General features: G+C 35.9%; 1 protein-coding gene across 2 annotated transcripts in view; it reads left to right on the top strand.

Annotated features, from left to right (window-relative positions):
* Nucleotides 1-20,828, top strand: part of COX7B2 (cytochrome c oxidase subunit 7B2) — a 169,029-nt gene that overhangs the window by 64,606 nt on the left and 83,595 nt on the right. The window contains exon 1 of one of the 2 annotated variants that reach the window (XM_078001405.1): nucleotides 5,963-6,215. The exons of the other annotated variant lie outside the window; for it this stretch is intronic. The gene's annotated coding sequence lies outside the window, so the exon portion shown is untranslated. Of the gene's footprint in view, nucleotides 1-5,962; nucleotides 6,216-20,828 lie in introns of those variants that run through there. 2 annotated transcript variants of the gene reach the window in all.

Raw genomic sequence — 20,828 nt, 5'->3', positions numbered from 1 at the left:
GTTGATATTTCCTTAGAAGCCAGCAACTCCTCTCTAGTGATATAACTTGCAAATATAAGCAAAATAATTCACCCATATGTCATAAATAGTACTCTCATTTATTATCTGTCACCAGGGAATAGCCCCATAGATTTGCAGCCGAAATTGGCAGCAAAGTACCTGTTTTGTAACTTTTATTTTTTCTTGTATTTTATTTTTAATCCTTTAGGAATATAAGCCATTCTTGCAAAGTAAAAGTACACATAATATTCTAAATCACATTTCTGTAAATTTGATAATTGCAATTATTTTCCCTTATTGTCTCTTCTTCAGACTAAGTTACCTTGATTGTTTTAACCATTTCTCATATAAATTGTTTGAAATTTAATAATTTACAGAACTGCAATTGTTAACTGTTTGCAGTAGACTGCTTTTGTTTTTATTTTTTTCTCAATGTTCCTCTCTCCTTTGATTCTGAAACCATAAGTTCAGTACAATATTTACATTAATTCCTGGCTTGTTGAAAGCATGTTTTTAAAAACATGGATTAAAAAAATCAGAGCAATGAATCTGCCTTAGTAGACCTGTGTTTGAATCCTAGCTCTCATATTTACTTGTAAAAATCATGACTGTGGACAAGTTAATCACTCTCTCGGAGCCTCAGTCTTTTCTGTAAAAGAGGAATGCAAATCACTACTTCAGAGGATGTCCTTAGTACATTTTTTACATTAATATGTGCATAAAACTTATTATATGCCAGATATGGGGACCTTATGACACCCCTTATTTTTCACAAGTCTGTGAATGTGGTACTATTATTTCTGTATTATTGATGAGGCTTAGTGATGCTAAGAAGCCTCATAAATGGACAAGCCAAGATTCTAATTCAGATCTTTCTGACTTAAAGTGAGCTCATAACCACTGTGCTGTGTATTTAATTTAATCATGTTTATTCATTTCTACTGATTTGTTAATTTATCTGTCATCACTGTCAAAGAATCCCCCACTTCACATAGAGGAAAGCAACCTTCAGAAAAAGCATAGAGGAATCATTTTATATGGATGCTCTTGTCTGAAAGCCAGAATTGCTTTGGGCATTTGTTCTTCACTATGAAGTTTTTTCAAACCAAGTGGTGCATTAAGACATTGCTTGTTATTAGCATGATTGAGCTGATAATAGCAGTGACAACAAATAGGGGTATTAGGTTAGTGAACTTGAAGGCTCTTTTATGAATAATATAAAATTGGGGTAATGGAATGTTAATTTTAGAAACTGTTGCGTCCGTCTAACCCACCATTTATTTTGTGTTTTTTGTTTCCTGGACCTGGGAGCATAGTATAAGTCTTACGTGCATTGCCATTCAATTTAAGTATCTAATTACTTGCACTGGTTTTGTGAAGCTTGTATCAATTTCTTTATGGGTTAAGAATTATTTTTTGATTTTTATATACCAGATTTTCTGTAATTGCTACAGAGACCAATGTAATAAGTTTCTCATTTCATTAGTAAGTCATTTTGAAGGCTACTAATAGCTCATCACAGAAACACAGCAAAACAGGCCTGTTCTTTGCTTAATAAAATCTGGTGTTGCATATTATTTCCTTAGTCCTTGAGATTTGCTCTAAGAATTAGGCTGTTTGATCACAATTCAAAGCACATTGTTAGGCTCCTCAGTGGCTGAGTGAATGTTTTCTTGTTTAGGTTGTGTCATGTCCTGCTTGAGTCAGATGTATAGGCATTATTGTGAGTATGTATGCGTATTATTATGTCTTACTGAGAAGTGACAACCTGCTAGCAGCCCTCGCTCTCGGGGCTTCCTCAGACTTGGCATATGCTCTGGCTGCACTTCGGGATCCCTTCAGCCCTTCACTGCATTGTGGGAGCCCTTCTCTGGGCTGGTGGAGGCTGGAGCCCGCTCCCTCTACTTGCTGGGAGATGTGGAGGGAGAGGTGTGGGTGGGAACAGGGGCTGCCTGCGGCGCTCACGGGCCAGCGTGAGTTCTGGGTCGGAGCCCTGCACTGGGAGCTGCTGGCTGGCGCATCCGGCCTCTGGCAGTAAGGGGCTTAGCACCCTGGCCCCTGCTGTGCTCGAATTCTGGCCGGGCCTCAGCCACCTCCCTGCAGGGGGCAGGCCTCAGGACCTGCAACCCCCCATGCCCTCCCAAAACCCCCATCCCCGATCGGGGGTGTCCCCTACTCTGCTGAGCCCTGGCTGAGGGGTGTGGGCACGCAGGATCCACTAGGCAAAGCCAGCTGGGCTTCTGAGTCTGGTGAGGACTTAGAAAACTTTTATGTTTAGCTTGATCCTATATGCACCAATCAGCACTCTGTCTAGCTCCGGGTTTGTGGATGCACCAATTAGCACTCTGTATCTAGCTATGGGGCACTTTATGTCTAGCTGGAGGATTGTAAATGCACCAATCAGCACTTTGTTTCTAGCTCAAGGATTATCAGTGCACCAATCAGCACTCTGTGTCTAGCTCAAGGTTTGTAAACACTCCAATTAGCACTCTGTGTCCAGCTAATCTAGTGTGGGCTTGGAGAACTTTTGTGTCTAGCTAAAGGATTGTAAATGTACCAATCTGCACTCTGTCTAGCTCAAGATTAGTAAATGCACCAATCATTACCGTGTCAAAATGGACCAATCAACTCTTTGTAAAATGGGCCAGTCAGCTCTCTGGAAAATGGACCAATGAGCAGGATGTGGGTGGTGTCAGATAAGGGAGTAAAAGCAGGCTGCCCCAACCAGCAGGGCAACTGGCTCCCATCACTTCTGCACTGTGGAAGGTTTGTTCTTTCACTCTTTGCAGTAAATCTTGCTGCTGCTCACTCTTTGGGTCTGTGCGGCCTTTATGAGCTGTACAACTCACTGCGACAGTCTGCAGCTTCACTCTTGAAGTCAGCGAGACCACAAACCCACCAGAAGGAAGAAACTGTGGACACATCTGAACATCTGAAGGAACAAACTCCGGACACACCATCTTTAAGAACTGTAACACTCATCGCCAGGGTCTGCGGCTTCATTCTTGCCCACCAATTCCAGACACGTTTCTAAGATAGCATATTACCCCAGACACTAATTAACCTTACGAAAATCAGTTTAACCTTTAACAGAACCATTGAATGAGTGAAGAAATGGGATTTTTCTTAATATTTTACCCTCATTTCTGCCCTACAGTGGCATCTCCTGCCAGCCCATCTTACACACACACACACACACACACACACACACACACACGCGCACACAGCACATCTGGTAAGCGGGCTCTTTGACATGTTTACTGTCTGTGGAACCTCTGATAGTGTTTTAGTTTAGGCCCTGATACTTGGAACAGTTAGAATAGTTTCCTAACTGGATTCCACCTCTCTAATCAATTAATAGCAGGCTAGTTTTTCTGAGGCATAGAACTAATATCAGGTTAAAATAATTCAGTGTCTCATTGCTCAAGACCATCATCTGGTTCTTGTTTACCTCTCTTCTAGCTTGTCTCACTGCCTGCCATTGTCCTCCCTTCTTGAATGTTGTGCTTTGCTCTACTGACAAAATTACAGATCCTAGAATGCTTTTTGCTTTCTTTGCCTCCCTTTGTCTTTATGCACCAACTCCTGTTTCAGTAACAACCTTCTGTACTTCTTCTTTTAATGAGTCTTTTTAATTTTTTCAAAACTCAGCTCTACTTTTATTTTTTACTGCAGTTCTTCCCAGACTAACTTCCCACTGCACAAGCATACACCCAGCCTGAATTAGCTACCTCCTCAGTGGGCCACTAAAGTCCCTATGACCACTTCTGTTACTGTAAAGTTCTGTTTACAGTGGATGACTTGAAGCAGGTATTATTGTATCACAGTACCAGGTACATTGAAAATGTTCAGGAAAATCATTATTTATGAAGCTCATGAAGAGGCTGAATGAAGAATATAAAGATGTATTAGAAGTCCCATGAACCTCACGCCTTCAGTCAGGCTTTAAAGCTGATAGATCAAATGTCTACTGTCAGCCATTAGTGGGCAGGATGGGGAAGCAGCCATTAGTTGACTTCATGTGTGCTCTTTCTTCTATTTACATTGACACTCTCTCAGCACTCATGTACTCCTCAGTGCATCAAACTATCCCTCATGGCAGAGAGTTCTTGTAGCTTATTTAACATAATATCATCTCTTTCCTACTTGCTGAATCCTATTGTTGCAGACAAAAACAAATACACAAGTCCCATGTTTTGTAATTCTCCTTATTGGTGTGAAAGATAATCTGCCATAATTCTGTCCAGTGAGATACAAACAAAAATCCGATGGAATTTCTGGGAAAGTCCTGCTTTATTGATATCGATTTTTGTCTCATCTTCCGTTAGGCCCCTCCTTCCTTTCTCATTCCTGGAAGGTAGACATGATGACTAGAACTAGAGCAGTCACCTTGCAACCTTGAGGGAAAGGTCAGAAATTACTGACACTTTAGCCTTGATATCCTTGAACTTCTAAATCAATACCAGTAATTGCGTTCCCTTGGACTTTTCACTACTGACAGAACGTCCTCAGGTTGTGTTGAAGCCTTTATTATCTGGGTTTACTGTTGCATCAGTTGTCTAAGTTCCCTAATGGATACTCATTAGCATTACTGTTAAAATAAATGTATTAAAAGTTAATGGTATAAGTTTCTCATCTCTCCACCTGTATTTTATGTTTTTTAATTCAACAACCATATATTAAGACCCACCATTACCATGTACTACCTTAGACACTAAGATATAAGTATTGACACACCAATACTTATATCTTATTATGCAGATGACTTTCAGCCTTATGAGGGCACAGAAACATAAAATTAATTGCAATAAGCGATACAGTGTACTTTAGAATATATGATAGGCACAACAGTAGTTATGTAGAAAAGCCTGAGAATTGACAGAAAATATTATTTGCATTTTGATCAGGATGCCCTAAAATATTAAAAATTTCAATAATCAGGAAATGAATGTCTCGTGTGGAATTTCTGGCAGCATGGACAGGACTAATTCCTTGTGCCTTTTCAATAACACAGTGGTCACCTACTTGTGTCAGCCTTACAGCCTCTTAATAATAATTAAAATGCGCACAGTCTAGGGGACTTGGAGCTGCTGAGAGGCTGTCTTTGGAAGGCCAAATTGGTGAAAAGCAATCTGTGGAGAATGAGGGGCCAGAGATGACATAGGAAGTTACCAAGGATGCTACTGACAAGCGAGCTGAAGCACTAAGCAAAGAGCTGTAACAATGAGGGCAGTAAACAGGAAACTGAAGCTCTGTGATTGAAAGGCAAGAGTTAGTGGACAGAGACATCAAAACATCAGGCAGCCCACAGCCCAGAACAAATTCACAATGAGGGAGGGCTAGGGAACAAGTCTCCTCAAGAGAGCACAAAAATAGGCTGCTCTACTCTGGGAGTCTCAGCAAAGTCTCTGAGAAAAGCCAGAAGCAGACCATAATAAGGACACTATTTATAAAATCACAGAGGCCCAAAGGAGTTAAAATGAGAAAATATTCCCAAAATAAAAGATAAAAATTATAACGAGTTGATGTTTTGAAAAGGCACTAAATGCACAAAGAACCTGATTCAGAAACAGGGTCTGGGGACTTTGATTTCATGGCATGATATTGAGATTTATTTGGTGCAGATTTTGAAATGAAAAAAATAAGGTTCCAGGAAAGACAAAATTAATCTGGAATAAAATTTCTATGATTGGGCCAAATGCCATTCAGAATTATCAGGTCTTGGGATAAGCTACAGAAGGAAGTTTAAGCACATTACCACTTCTTCTAACTGTGACACACAGGGTTTTCCCAGAAGACAAGTGAAATGAAACCCGCCAATGATCTAGGTTTTAAATAGTAAGGACTGACCATCTTCAGTGTGCTTTAACACCACACAAAACTGTGAATACCAATAAGGCATCAAGGTATTTTTTTTTTTTTTTTTTTTTTTGAGACGGAGTCTCGCTCTACCCAGGCTGGGGTGCAGTGGCCGGATCTCAGCTCACTGCAAGCTCTGCCTCCTGGGTTCACGCCATTCTCCTGCCTCAGCCTCCTGAGTAGCTGGGACTACAGGCGCCTGCCACCTCGCCCAGCTAGTTTTTTGTATTTTTTAATAGAGACGGGGTTTCACCGTGTTCCCCCAGGATGGTCTCGATCTCCTGACCTCGTGATCCACCCGTCTTGGCCTCCCAAAGTGCTGGGATTACAGGCTTGAGCCACCGCGCCCGGCCAAGGTATGTTTATGCTATCACGAAATACTCCATACTTTACCCAGGGTTAATGGATCAAGTTATGCTTTGATGCATGACTACCACGTCTGATAGTGAATTATAGATACTTTTCTACGGCACAAGTTCAACCTTCCTTAAAAATAAGTAAACTGGCTTCTGTGACTATAGTCGGCCTGCACACTTCATCTAATACAGAATGCCAATTATGTCATGCAATTTTACTGAGAGTGATTTTCTGAAATATATATATTATACATGTTTGCATTTTATATAGAAATATATATTAGATCACTTATAATATTATAGATGATTTAAATTATTCCCAGTGCAAGACATAATGCTAGTACATGCATGATTTTTTTTTTTTACTTTTAAAGTGCTATCTATGAGGCAGCATAATTATTTCACATGATGTCAAATTCCATAGAATAGAGATGTAATCTATATACCCTTTAACTTTCCTTAATAATTTGATGCTGATAAAGAATGTACAAATTAACCCACAAATGTTTTGAAATTATTTTGCTTGTAGTTGGCAGACTGCTTTCATCTATGAAACATAGTAATGAACCTCTAGAGTGTACTGTTTTCTAGATTTTTTAAGTTCTAAGCATGTAAGATTCAATAAATATCTATGTTGACTTCCTTGTCTTCAATGTTTACAATAATTTCGGTTATTTCAACCTTAGTTTTTAGACTGAGAAGTTCTGACCTTTTGTATCTTTCTTCATTTGTAAATTTGTTCTGTGGTTAATTATTATTATTCTCCATACCTTATCCTGAGCTTTAGTATTTCTGAAATGTGGCAACAAACAGCATATGGCAGTATAGGAACACACAAAGCAGAATGTTACAAAAAAACCTCTCAGGGATATTTAATTGCTATTAGTTTTCTAAAAGTGCTATCTTACCCATATTTTTATGTTTTTAATGTAGAAAAATATCTATATAATGTAAAATTTTTAATTTTAGCTATTTTTAAGTGTACAATTCAGTGGCATTAGTTACATTTACAGTGTTGTTGAACTATCACCACTACCCATTTCCAACATTTTTAAATATCCTAAAGAGAAACTCTAAACTCCTTCAGCAGCGTCTCCCCATTCCTACCTCCCCAACAGACTCTGGCAATGTAATATGCTTTTAGTCTCTATGAATTTGTCTATTCTAGATATTTCATATAGGTAGAATCATACACTATTTGTCCATTTGCATCTGGCTTATTTCACTTAACATACGATTTTCAGGGTTTATCCGTGTTGTAGTGTATATATTACTTCATACCTTCTTATGGCTGAACCATATTCCCATGTGTGTGAGTGTCTGTGTATGTTCATACTACATCTTGTTTATCCATTCATCTGTTGATGCACACTTGGGTGTTTCCACTTCTTGTTATTTTTAAAGCAGCTGTATTTCTTAAACTACTACATTTTTATTGAACTAAGTCTCGGAGTCTCTTAAAGATCTTTAGGCACTCTTTCTTTTGGAAACTGAATCCTGCACTGAAGTTAGCATGTTAAGATGAACATATCTCAATTAAATGTTGCCGTATTTAAATATGAAGTGGATTAAACTGTTGACTAATCAATATGTAAAACTGTACACTCATTTACTTATAATTCATAATTTTAGTGTCAGTATACATTCATGTGCCGCATAATGATGTTTCAATTAATGGTAGGCTGCATATGTGACAGTGGTCGCATGAGTTTATAGTGGAGCTGAAAAATACCTATTGCCTAGTGATGTTGTAGCTGTGGTGAAGTTAGAGCTGTCGTGACATTGTAGCTGTCATAATGTCATAGTGCAATGCATTACTCACCTTTTTCTGGTGATGCTGGTATAAACAACCCACTGCACTGTCAGTCATAAAAAATCTATCACAAACCATTAGTTACAGTTCATTATACTTAATAACAAATGACTGTATTACTGTTTTATATATTCACTCTACTATACTTTTTATTCATTATTTTAGCTTGTGTTTCTTCTTCTTCTTTTTTTTTTTTAATTTAACTGTAAAACAGCCTCAGGCAGGGCATTCCATAGGATATTCCAGAAGAAAGCATTGTTCTCACAGGAGATGACAGTTCTATGTGTGTTACTGCCTCTGAAGATCTTCCAGTGGGACAAGATGTGGAGATAGAAGACAGTAATATTGATGATCATAACTCTTTGTAGGTCTAGGCCAATGTGTGTTTTTGCATTTTACCTTCTAACTAGTTTAAAAAACAGAAAAAAAATTAAAAAATTTTAAAATAGAGAAGATACATATAGGATAAGGATATAAAATTATTTTTGGACCGTTGTACAGTGTTTGTGTTTTGAGTTAAATGTTTTCACAAAGGAGTCAATAAAGTTAAAAAAACTTACACAGTAAAATTTTACAATAAGCTAAGGTTAATTTATTATTGAAGAAAGAAATTTTTAATAAATTTAACATAGCCTAAGTGTACAGTGTTTATAAAGTCTATAGTAGTGTACAGTAATGTCCTAGGCCTTCGCACTCACTCACCGCTCACTCACTGCCTCACCCAGACCAATTTCCAGCCTTGCAACCTCGATTCATAAGTGCCCTATAAAGATGTACCAATGTTATCTTTTATGCCATATTTTTACTGTACCTTTTCTATGTTTGGACATGTTTAGGTACATAAATCGTTACCCTCGAGTTATAGTTGCCCACAGTATTCTGCAAAGTAACTTGCTGTGCAGCTTTGTAGCAGATGAGCAATAGCATGTATCATATAGCCTAGATGTCCAGTAGACTATATCATTGAGGCTGCATAAATACACTTTATGATTTTGTACGTTGATGAAATTGCCTAATGATGCATTTTTCAGAACATGTCCCCATCGTTAGATGACACATCACTTACTTATACTTTTTCAGACAATACACATTTTCAAAGGCTGTTGGAAAAGCTTGTGGCTCTAAGAAATAAATGGATCTATGTTACTTTATGCATTGAATGTCTAGGCTGATAGTTGGCTGTTCTGTAACATGTTATATCTTATGCAGTTTTTTCCATTGAAAACCATTTTCACTTCTGTTTCACCAAGAGGACTAAGCCTGTTTACCATCCCAAAATGCAGGTGTCAGACTGTTCTTCCACAATGATTCTCGAACAGTCTGCCTTATTAACATTTGTGTGTGTGTTTTTGAGGGGGATTAGTTTGTGTATCTCATAAGAGTTACTGCATTTTTTATTTTTTTATTTTAAAAGCAACCCATTTTCATTTTAGGATGTTTACACACTACAGAAACATTCCATTTGCTAACTTTGCTATTATAAACAATGTTGCAACATACAGCCTTGTGCCTACCTTTCATGTCTGTGTGCAAGTATTCCTGAAGTTAAAACTAGGTGCATTTGTAATTTTGATAGATGCTTTCAAATTGTCCTTTATTTTTATCATGCTGTCATACACATTACATTCTCACCAGCAGTGTGTAATAATCCCCCTTTTCTTACATCATCCTCATCAATATCATAACTATTACCATATTTTTGAGTCTTTAACAATCTATTAGGGAAAAAAGGTCTTACTTTTATTTCTCTTATTATGATTGAAAGTTTTTCTTGTTTAATAATTACTCATATTTCCATTTTTATGAATCATCAGTTTATATAATTTGCTCCTTTTTCTTTCAGAGTTTTTTGTTTGTTTTGAAGTTTGGAGACTTGCACATTGCCTAGCATATTAGTTGTCAATATGTTTCCCAGTTTGTCTTTGATATTTTTCCTCTAGAGTTTTGTGATTCATTATTTTTTAATGTGGTTTTATTTTTTGTTTTTCTGTTTATGATAAACAATAGCTTCTCTGTGAGATTATTTAAAAACATTTTCATGATTTCTTTTAGCAATATTACGCACACTTTTCATACTCTATATTTAAATATTTGATTTATTGATAATATATTCTATTGGACTGATAAGGCAAGATAACAATCAAGTGAAGAGGAAAAGTGTTGGGGAATAATTATAGTAAAATGCTTCCAAAGAAAGTTGGATAAAAGCACTCAAATATTTTTGTTTGTTTTCTGAATGGTAACTTAGTTGCCCTAATGTCTTTTATTGAAATATCATTTTTTTGCATGAATTTGCAATGCCACCTTTATCCTATACACAATTTCCAAATGTGCTAGGGTGTATTTGTAGAGTTTTTAATGTGATTGACATTCTATCTTCATGCTTAGCACTATACTAGTTTAGTTATTCTAGCTGTAAAATGTGTTTTAACATTCGAGATAGGTATTGTTTTTGTATTTCTTTTCTTGTCTTTTTTCATCAGTCTCACAGATTTTCATGCCTGTTTGTATTACCATTCGAACTCTAGAGTCAACGTATATACTTCTCCAGAAGAAGACAAAACTTGTTGGTATTTTAAAATTGGGATCATACTGTATTTATAGTTTGACTTAAAGATAATTGTCATCTTTATGATTAGTGTTTCTATTCAAGAAAATATATCGCTGGTCACAATTTTTATCTTTCAGTCATTATAATGGTTCTTCATAAATAATTTACATAAATCTTTGCAGATTTTGTTGTTGATTTAATTGCTTTTTTAAGCTTCTGATTTAATCCCATTATTCTCACAACTCTTCTTTACACTCTGTGTGACCTTGTTTTCTCAGTACTACAGTTTACAGCTACATCTTTACATTCTTGTTTTGAACTGGATCTTTACCTTCAAACTTAACTATTTTCATAGAATTCCAGTTTACCAATCCAACAACATTTCTGTCAACCCACCATATCTTCAACATTCCATATTTTTTTGCACACTTCTTTTTTTTTCTTATCTGTAAAGATTAATATCTACACAAGCTGAAGTTTCTCACAATATCACTTATTCTATCATCCTTTTTCATATGATTTCTGTTCCCACAACTGTTAAAGTCACAGTATTATAAAGTGACATAATGGTCTCATAGTCATCAATTCCCATCAATGTTTCTCTCTATTCATCTTCCTTTCCCCAGTCTTCATGATTTGATACTTCTTATTGCCTCTGCTCTCTTAAAACACTTCCTTTAGATTTTTCATTGAGTTTCTCTGAGTTTTATTTTCCCTTTTGAATCTTACTCAAAAAGTGTATGATTGCTAGTAACCTGTGTTTGGGCTATACTTTTTCCATACTTTCTCCATTGGAATGTCATATTTCCTATGAGTTCTGCATAGGAATTAAGCATACACTTCCCAAATTTATATCTCTATTTCTAACCTCTTTTCTCTTTCTAGTTACATTCTCTTGTTTACATTTTCTTTGGTGAGCCATTCATCAAAGCTATATGCTTGCATTTTAATTGTAGAGTTGATGCCAAGACATACTGTGTTAGTTCTCACATTGCTATAAATAAATATCTGAGGTTGGATAATTTATAACGAAAAGAGGTTTAAGTGGCTTGCTGGGGCGTGATGGCTCACATCTGTAATCCTAGCACTCAGGGAGGCTGAGCTGGGCGGATCACCTGAAGTTGGGAGTTCAAGCCCAGCCTGACCAACATGGAGAAAACCCATCTCTACTAAAAACTCACAATTAGCTAGGCGTGGTGGTGCATGCCTATAATCCCAGCTACTCGGAAGGCTGAGGCAGAAGAATCACTTGAACCCGGGAGGCACAGATTGCAGTGAGCCAAGATTGTACCCTTGCACTCCAGCCTGGGCAACAAGAGCAAGACTCCTTCTCAAAATAAACAAACAAACAAACAAAAAAGGCTCACAGTTCAGCAGACTGTACATGAAGCGTAGTGCTGGCATCTGCTTCTGGTGAGGGCCTCAGGGAGCTTACAATTATGGTAGAAGGTGAAGGGGAGCTAGTGCCTCACACAGTGAGAGCAGGAGTGAGAGAAAGTGGGAAGGTCCCAGATTCTTTCAGACAACCATATCTTAAGTTAACTAACTGAACAAGAATTCTCTCATCATCAAGAGGTTGGTACTAAACAGTGTATGAGGAATCTGCCTCCATGAGCCAATCACCTCCCACTAGATACCACCTCCGATATTGGGAATCACATTTCAACATGAGATTTGGAGGGGTCAGACATCGGAACCGTATCAGTTTGCTAGCCAGTTACCTCAGTTTTAACCTTTACCTTGTCCTTAAGTATGCCTATGGAACTGGTTCTTGCCAGTGGATTGGGAACAGAAGGGATATGTGACACTTTTAACTCGATATTATTTGAAATTGGGTGTGCTTTCTCTATACTTTGCCTCTTGTGAGCTGACTGTACATTAACGCCCAATAAAACTTTGAAAGCATTTACAGAGACTTTCAGCCAAGGTTCCTAAACTACTGTGGAGCATTCCTTCCTTCCTCCTGCCATGCTCTTACTAGGCTTATATGAGCCAGAAATAAGCATTTATTGTGTTAAGCCACTTAGATTTCAAGGTTTTTCTATTATATCAGTTAGCATTGCCTCAACCAATACAATTGCTCTGTGAACACTTCCTGTTAAAGGTATTTTAGACACTTCAAACTATGTCTAGAATACATTTTCATATGTTTTGTTAGGCCTAATCTTTCTCTTTTTCCTTCTTTCTATTAATGAATACAATATATTATTAGTCACCCAGACTAAAATAGTCATTTTAACTTTTTATTTCGTATTTTCCTCAATGGAGTATAATACTTTCCATTGCCTAGAAAAGTTTTCCTGCATACATCGTTTTTTTCCTCTCCATTTTCTCTTTCTTTCTTTTCCTTTTTTTCTGTTTTGTTTTGTTTTAGAGACAGAGTCTTGCTCTGTAGCCCAGGCTGGAGTGCAGTGGCAAGATCTCAGCTCATTGCAACCTCCACCTACTGGGTTCAAGCGATTCTCCTGCCTCAGCCTCTCCAGTAGCTGGGATTACAGGCACATACCACCATACCTGGCTAATTTTTGTATTTTTAGTACAGATGGGGTTTTCCCATGTTGGCCAGGCTGGTCTCGAACTCCTGACCTCATGATCTGCACACCCTGGCCTCCCAAAGTGCTAGGATTACAGGCGTGAGTCACCGCATCCGGCCTCTCTCCATTTTTATGGTATCTATTCTATTTCAGGTTCTTCTTACCTCTAATTTGACAGTTGCCATAACTTATAACCAATTTCTCCATTTAATTATTTCTTCACATTCTCCATGAAACTGATTAACATTCCAAACTTGGTGTGATATGTCATTAGTTTTTACTGAAAACTGTATGTAATAAAGTTCAAAATCTTTATCTGTATTCTGCCCTTCAATTTAATTTTGCTGTGTTATTTTATTTCACTTCCTATATGGTATAATATATTGTGTAAACAAAAATACCTAACACATCTTTTACACCCTGTTCATTTTCCTACTTCCCTTTGTTCTGTTTACATGGAAATTGTAAACCTTCTTAAGATCCAGTTCAAATGTTGTTTCTTTCACAAAGCTTCTCTGATCCCCTTCTTTAATAATAAGTAATTTATTCATCCCATGATGAAGTGTCATCAGATGGAGTGTCATTTATGACACATTGCTTTTCTTATAGCTACGTGTATGTCTTATCTCACCTACTAGAGGAGATTCATGATGACCTTCTTTTAAAAAAAACTATTACTAATTGAATGTTACCTGGAAAAAAAATTGCATGTTAAAATAAACTTATTTTCAAGAGTTGTATCGACAATTTTCTTATCAGCAGTTTTTCAAAAGATAAAAGTGAGTGCAAGCTGAATTAGAAAATAGATTCTCAAGGTGTTTCTAAATAGTCTATTACTAGACAACATAAGACATATTCCATGGTCATTAAATGATTGTTATGAAATGAGATACTATTACTTTATAATATGTAACTAAACTGAGTCATGATTCATTACATATTTTTCAATTTAAAACAAGATGGGTCTGGACAGTATCACATACACCATGAAAAATAAGTATATTTTCTTTGGAGGTAAAAACTCTGTGATGAAATGAGACTTTGATGTTTCCCAAGGAATGCTGTATCCATTTTAATATGCAGAGAGACAGTAATCTTAAGCATATGCTTAGAATACTGCTGTTGTCTTCATGGTTTCTTCATTTGAGAAAGGAGTAATAATAGTTCATATGTAAGGCTCAGCAGTACGAAAGTATTAAGGTTCATGAATGTAGAGAAATACATTTTTTATTTTATATGCAGAGGGTTAGTTATACTTCGCTGTTATCAATCTGCACAAGGTCTCTCTTCTTATATTTTTATGCAATTGCCTTTTTTACATTATTTCTCATATTCACTGACATTTCTCTCTTCTCATATCCATAGATAAGACTTCATGTGTATCCCTGAAAACTATATAATATTACTCCATATATTGATATGTTCATGTTTTCATTTATATAAATGATGTTGAATTATTCTATTTAGTAGTTTTCTCACTCATAATTTTCTTAGGATTCACTAATTTTACTCTATATGCACTTTTCTTCTTTTCATTATTGCCTGGAATTCCATCTTGTGAATATTACCACATTTTATTCAGTTTATCTCTTATAATTGGCACCTAGTATTACCAGTGGAAGGTTTTGTAAGTTCCTCGCACATATAGTTTTCACTGAGTGCTTCCTGAATGCTTCACAGAATGGCTGACTCAATTTCCAAGTCCATCAGCAAAACCCAGCAGCTTAATTTCACTATTATACTTTCTAACATTTGGTGTTATTCAACTTTCTGATTTTTGTTAATTTGAAAACTTGTAATTTGAACTTTGTGCTTCTTTAGTAGGGAATATAAGCCTTATTTTCATATGTGAAGTTTTCGTCAACTCCTTCTATTGGATTTCCTGTTTTTCTTTTTAGTTTTTCAGAAATTCCTTGTATAATCTAGATTAATATTGTGTTAGTTTTAAACATTGCAAATATTCCTCCCTGTCTTTAATTTTTCTTTGAGCTTATAGTATTCATTGAACAGAAATTCTTCTTTGTATTTTGTCAATTTTGTTAGATTTTGCATTATGTTTTCCTAAATCAAATTTATTAAGGTATAATTCATATACAGTAAAATGCGGCCATATTAAGGGTACAGTTTGATGAGCTTTGACAAATACATACATCTGTGTACCCTCCACCACAAACATATAGAAAATTTCCATCCCCTCCAAAAGTGTTCTTGTGACCTTTTGCAGTCAATTTCTGCTTTTGATCCCCAGTCCCAGGCAGTCAGTGGTCTGTTTTCTCTCACTAAATATTACTTTTGCTGCTTCTAGAATTTCATATAAATGGAACCATGTAATTTGTACATTTTGCATTTGGCTTCATTCACTAAGCACAATGTTTTGAAAGAAATTAAAAGGAAAACAGGTATATATAGACACACACATTCACACATACACTATATATATTGTTTGCCATTTCTGGTGCTCTTCATTCCTTCCTGTTTATCCAGCTTGTTATTTGGCATCACTTTTTTTCAGTCCTTTGAACTTCGTTTAGCATTTCTTTTTAGTGCAGATATGCTACGAATAACTCATATTTTAAAGACACAAAACGTTTTTATTTCAACTTTTAAAATTTGTTTGTTTTGCTAAGCAATTCTACGGACATAATTAACTTTATTTTTGTAGGGTACTTTCAGTAGTTACAGAATTTGGCTGAAAAACTTTTCCTTCTCTACTTTGGACATGCTATTCTGATGTCTTCTGGCCTCCACTGTTTGTGATACAAAAACCTACAGTTGATTGCATGATTGTTACTATCTACATAATTTCATTTGTTTTTAGGTGCTTCAAAGATTCTCTGTCTGTAACTTTCGTAAGTTGACTATGACTTTCTCGGTTGTGATCTTCTTCGTATCTATCCTATTTGGAGTTTGTAAATTTCTTGGACCTGTAAGTTGATAGCTTTTTTCGTTTCTTTCTTTTTACCAAATTTGGGAAGATTATAGCCTTTTATTTCTGCAAATATTTTTTTTCTTTCACTTTTTGTCTCTATTCTCCTGGAACTCCAGTGACATAAATGTTGATCATTTGATAGTATCCTTCAAGTCTCTGAGCCTTTATTAATTGTTTTTCAGTCTAATTTCACTGTACTCCAAATTTTATTCAATCCATTAACCTGTTTTGAATTTTATGGATTTATCTCCTTTTTCCATTTTATAATCATTTGGTCATATTCAGTAAATTACATTTCAGTTATTGTACATTTTGGCTCTAGAATTTCCATCTCATTATTTTTTGTTGTTGCTATTTTTCTGCTCCTCTCCCTCCTCCATCCCTCCACACTCTAGTAGACCCCAGTGCCTGTTGTTTCTTTCATTGTGTTCATAAGTTCTTGTCATTTAACTTCCACTTATAAGTGAGAATATGCAGTATTTGGTTTTCTGTTCCTACTTTAGATCGCTAAGGATAAGAGCCTGTAGCTCCATCCATGTTCCCACAAGAAACATGATTTCATTCTTTTTTATAGCTACATAGTATTCCATGATGTATATGTACCACATTTTCTTTATCCAGTCTGTCATTGATGGGCATATAGGTTGATTCCATGTCTTTGCTGTTGTGCATAGTGCTACAATGAACATTCGTGTGCGTGTGTTTTTTTATGGTAGAATAATTTATATTTTGGGGGGTGATAGAATTACTGTGTCGAATGGTAGTTCCACTTGTAGCTGTTTGAGGAATTGCCATACTACTTTCCACAACAATTAAACTAATTTACACTCCCACCAACAATGTATAAGCATTTCCTTATCTCTACAACCTTGCCAGAATGTGTTATTTTTCTGACTTTAATAGTAGCCACTTTAACTGGTGTGAGATGGTATCTCATTGTGCTTTTGATTTGCGTTTCTCTAATGATGAATAACATTGAGATTTTTTCACATGTGTTTTTTGACTGCATATATTTCTTCTTTTAAAAAGTGTCTGTTCATGTTCTTTGCCCACTTTTTAATGGGGTTGTTTTTCTCTTGTAAATTTTTAAGTTTTTTATAGATGCTGCATATTAGACTGTCAGATATACAGTTTGCAAATATTTTCTTTCATTCTGTAGTTTGTCTGTTTACTGTCAATATTTTCTTTTGCTGTGCAGAAGCTCTTAAGTTTAATTAGATCCCACTTGTTAGTTTTTGCTTTTGTTGCATTAGCTTTTGGCATCTTTGTCATGGAATCTTTGCCGATTCCTGTGTCCAGGATGGCACTATCTAGGTTGATTCCCAGGGATCTTGTAGTTTTGGGTTTTACATTTAAATCTTTATCTTGTCTTGGTTTTTGTGCACGTTATAGGAAGGGGTCCAGCTTCAGTCTTCTGCATATGGCTAGTCAGGTATCCCAGCACCATTCATTGAGTAGGGAGTCTTTCCCCATTGCTTGTTTTTGTCAGGTTTGTCGAAGATCAGATAGTTGTTGGTGTGGCCTTATTTCTGGGCTCTCTATTCTGTTCCCTTGGTTTATGTACCTGTTTTTGTACAATTACCATGCTGTTTGGGTTACTGTAGCCTTCAAGTGTAGTTTGAAGTCAGGTAACCTGATGCCTCCAGCTTTGTCCTTTTTGCTTATGATTGTCTTGGCTATACGACCTCTTTTTTGGTTCCATGTGAATTATAATGTAGTTTTTTTTTTCTAGTTCTGTGAAGAATGTCATTGGTAGCCTGATAAGAATAGCATTAAATCTGTAAATTGCTTTGGGCAGTATGGCCATTTTAATAACATGGATTCTTTCTTCTATGAGCATGGGATATTTTTCCATTTGTTTGTGTCTTCTGTGATTTTGTTGAGCAGTGTTTTATAAATCTCATTGTAGAGATCTTTCGTCTACCTAGTTAGCTGTACTCCTAGGTATTTTATGCTTTTTGTGGCAATTGTGAATGGGATTGCCTTTCTGATGTGGCTCTTGGTTTCACTGTCATTGACGTATAGGAATGCTAATGATTTTTGAACACTGATTTTGTATGCTGCAACTTTGCTGAAGTTGTTTATCAGCTGGAGGAGCTTTTGGGCCAAGACTGTGGGGTTTTTAGATCTAGAATCATGTCATCTGCAGAGATGGTTTGACTTCTTCTCTTCATATCTTCATATTTGGATCCACTTTATTTTTTTTCTCTTGCCTGATTGCTCTTGCTAGAACTTCCAATACTGTGTTGAATAGGAGTGATGAGAGAAGGCATCACATCTTTGTCTTTTGTCTATTTTCAAGGGGAATGCTTACAGCTTTTGCCTGTTTAATATAATGTTGGTTGTGGGTTGTCATAGATGGCTTCTATTATTTTTAGGTATGTTCCTTCTATACTTAGGTTGTTGAGAGTTCTTAACATGAAGGTTTGTTCAATTTTATCAAAGGCCTTTTCTGTATCTATTGAGATAATCATGCGTTTTTGTCTTTAGTTCTTTTTATGTGATGCGTTACATTTATTGATTTGCATATGTTAAGCCAACCTTGCATTCGGTGATGAAGCCTACTTGATAATGGTGAATTCCCTTTTTTTTCCCCCCACAAAGAGTAATACCCACATAATAAGCAGGCTCAGAAATATATTGGAAAGGTGAACTTCATTTTTGAGTTGGCTAACCAACAGTAAATGATCAAATGTTTTGTTTGTTTGTTTGCTTTTCTATCTCTTGACTGTCGTCACATATGGCAGCATGACAGGTTAAGTAATAACGAAAAAGCTGGTTGACTTTGGTGCAAGTAAGGCTGGTTCAACAGGCTCAGTTTCATACTCTCATGAGGGCCAGCAGTCTATACCTCACTATCTTGCAAGTCTTTCTTCCAAAAGATGGGCATGTCGCCAAATTTTGGTATGAAGATGATGCTTGCCTCATAGTATGAGTTGAGCAAGAGTCCCTCCTCCTCAGTTTTTTGGAATAGTTTCTGTAGGAATGATATCAACTTTTCTTTGTACGGCTGGTAGAATTCGACTGTGAATCCATCAGGTCCTGGGCTTTATTTGATAATGGTAGGCTATTTATTACTAATTCCGTTTTGGAGCTCATTATTGGTCTTTTCAGGGATTCAGTTTCTTCCTGGCTCAGTCTTGGGAGGTTAATTTCATTAATAGATATAAGATTATTCAGGTATCTATTTTTCCTTTAGTGAATTTTGCTAGTTGTGTATTTTTAAGGATGTGATCAATTTCACCGAAGTTATTAAGTTTGGGAAAATAGAGTTTCATAGTATTTTTAAATTGTCTTTGGGTATCTGTGGTATCCAGAGTGATATCTTCTTTTTCTTTTCACTGCTGATATTAATAATTTGTGTTTTCTCTCTCTTTCTCTGTTTTTGATCCGTCTTGCTGTAGGTTTGTCAATTTTATTACTTTTTAATTTACCTTTGTTTGCTTCTTTGATTTTTGTCTGTTGTTTTCTGCTTTAGTTTCATGATTTCCACTCTAATCTTTACATATTTTTTCTTTATATTTGGCTTTGCATTTAGTTTTCTACCCTTTTTTCAATTTTTGTAAGGTAATTTATGTTGCTGACCTTACAACTTTATTTTTAATGTAAGCAATTACTGATATAAATTTCTTTCTAATGCTACCTTAGCTGAATTCCACAATTTTTACACAATGCATTTTGATATATTAATTTTTTTAATTTTATAATTGATCCTTGAGAGTTCCTTTTCAATTGATAAGTTATTTAGAAGTGTGTTGTTTAATTTCCAAACATTTGGGGCTTTTTCAGATGTCTTTCTGTTTTTGATTCATAGTTTAATTACCTTATAGTCTAGAAATGTACTTTGTTCATTTCTATCATTTTAAATTTCTTAAAATTTAATATATGGGCAAGGAGATATACACACATATTATATATTGTATGTGTGTGTGCACATACATAGAAATATATATACTAATATAATATAATATATAAAATTCTACCTACAGATCAAGACTTTTATTCGATAAGATAAATAGTGGTGATGTATCTGGATGGAATTTTGGAAGTAGTGGCTATTTCCCACCCAGCAGCACCTTGGGGGGCTCTGTTTCAGGATTTTCACTTGATTTTCCCAGTTATCATGTCATGGGTTCCCTGGAACAAAAGCTTATAAAGCAGAACACACCTATATCTGTAGGCCCTCAGCGGCTTCCCAGTGTAACACCGGCACATTTCCATATTAAGGAAATGCTGATCCTGCTTCTCCATGGAGACACCTCTTTCTCTCTGGATTTAGAGTAGTTGTGTATAGTGAGAACTCAGTTCACTAATGGGCTTAAGAAAATTGTTAATTTGCTATTTGTATAGTTTTGTTTTTGTTTTTTGTTATCTAAAGATAAGAGTGAAGTTCTTCCTAGCTATTTTTATTTCTGACCTATTATTTGTTATGTATTGGAATACTCAATTATCTAATAATTTATGTCTACATTCATGAACCCTTTTCTTACCTAGTTTTAGAATCTGGGTTTTAATAGGCCCATGAAATAAGTTGGGTAATATCATTTAAAAAGTTTATGTGAGATGGGTATCTGTTCTTTGAAATCTTGATAGAATCGTGAAAACATCTAGGCCATAAAGGCCATTTTTTAATAGAATTTAAGTTTATTTAATGGTTTTTAAATGTAGCTTTTTTTTCTGTTTCTTTACCAGTTTTTCTGTTTCTGTGCCAAGTTGGCATGGTGTTGTTTTCCTTCCTGTGACAAAGGGTGAGCAAACATTCACCCAGGTCATGTGAGGAAGAAAA

This window comes from Macaca mulatta, chromosome 5 (assembly GCF_049350105.2).
Source record: "Macaca mulatta isolate MMU2019108-1 chromosome 5, T2T-MMU8v2.0, whole genome shotgun sequence".
NCBI classification, from domain to species: Eukaryota; Metazoa; Chordata; class Mammalia; order Primates; family Cercopithecidae; genus Macaca; species Macaca mulatta.
Note: the sequence above shows the minus strand (reverse complement) of the source record. Positions and strands in the feature narration are given on the sequence as shown.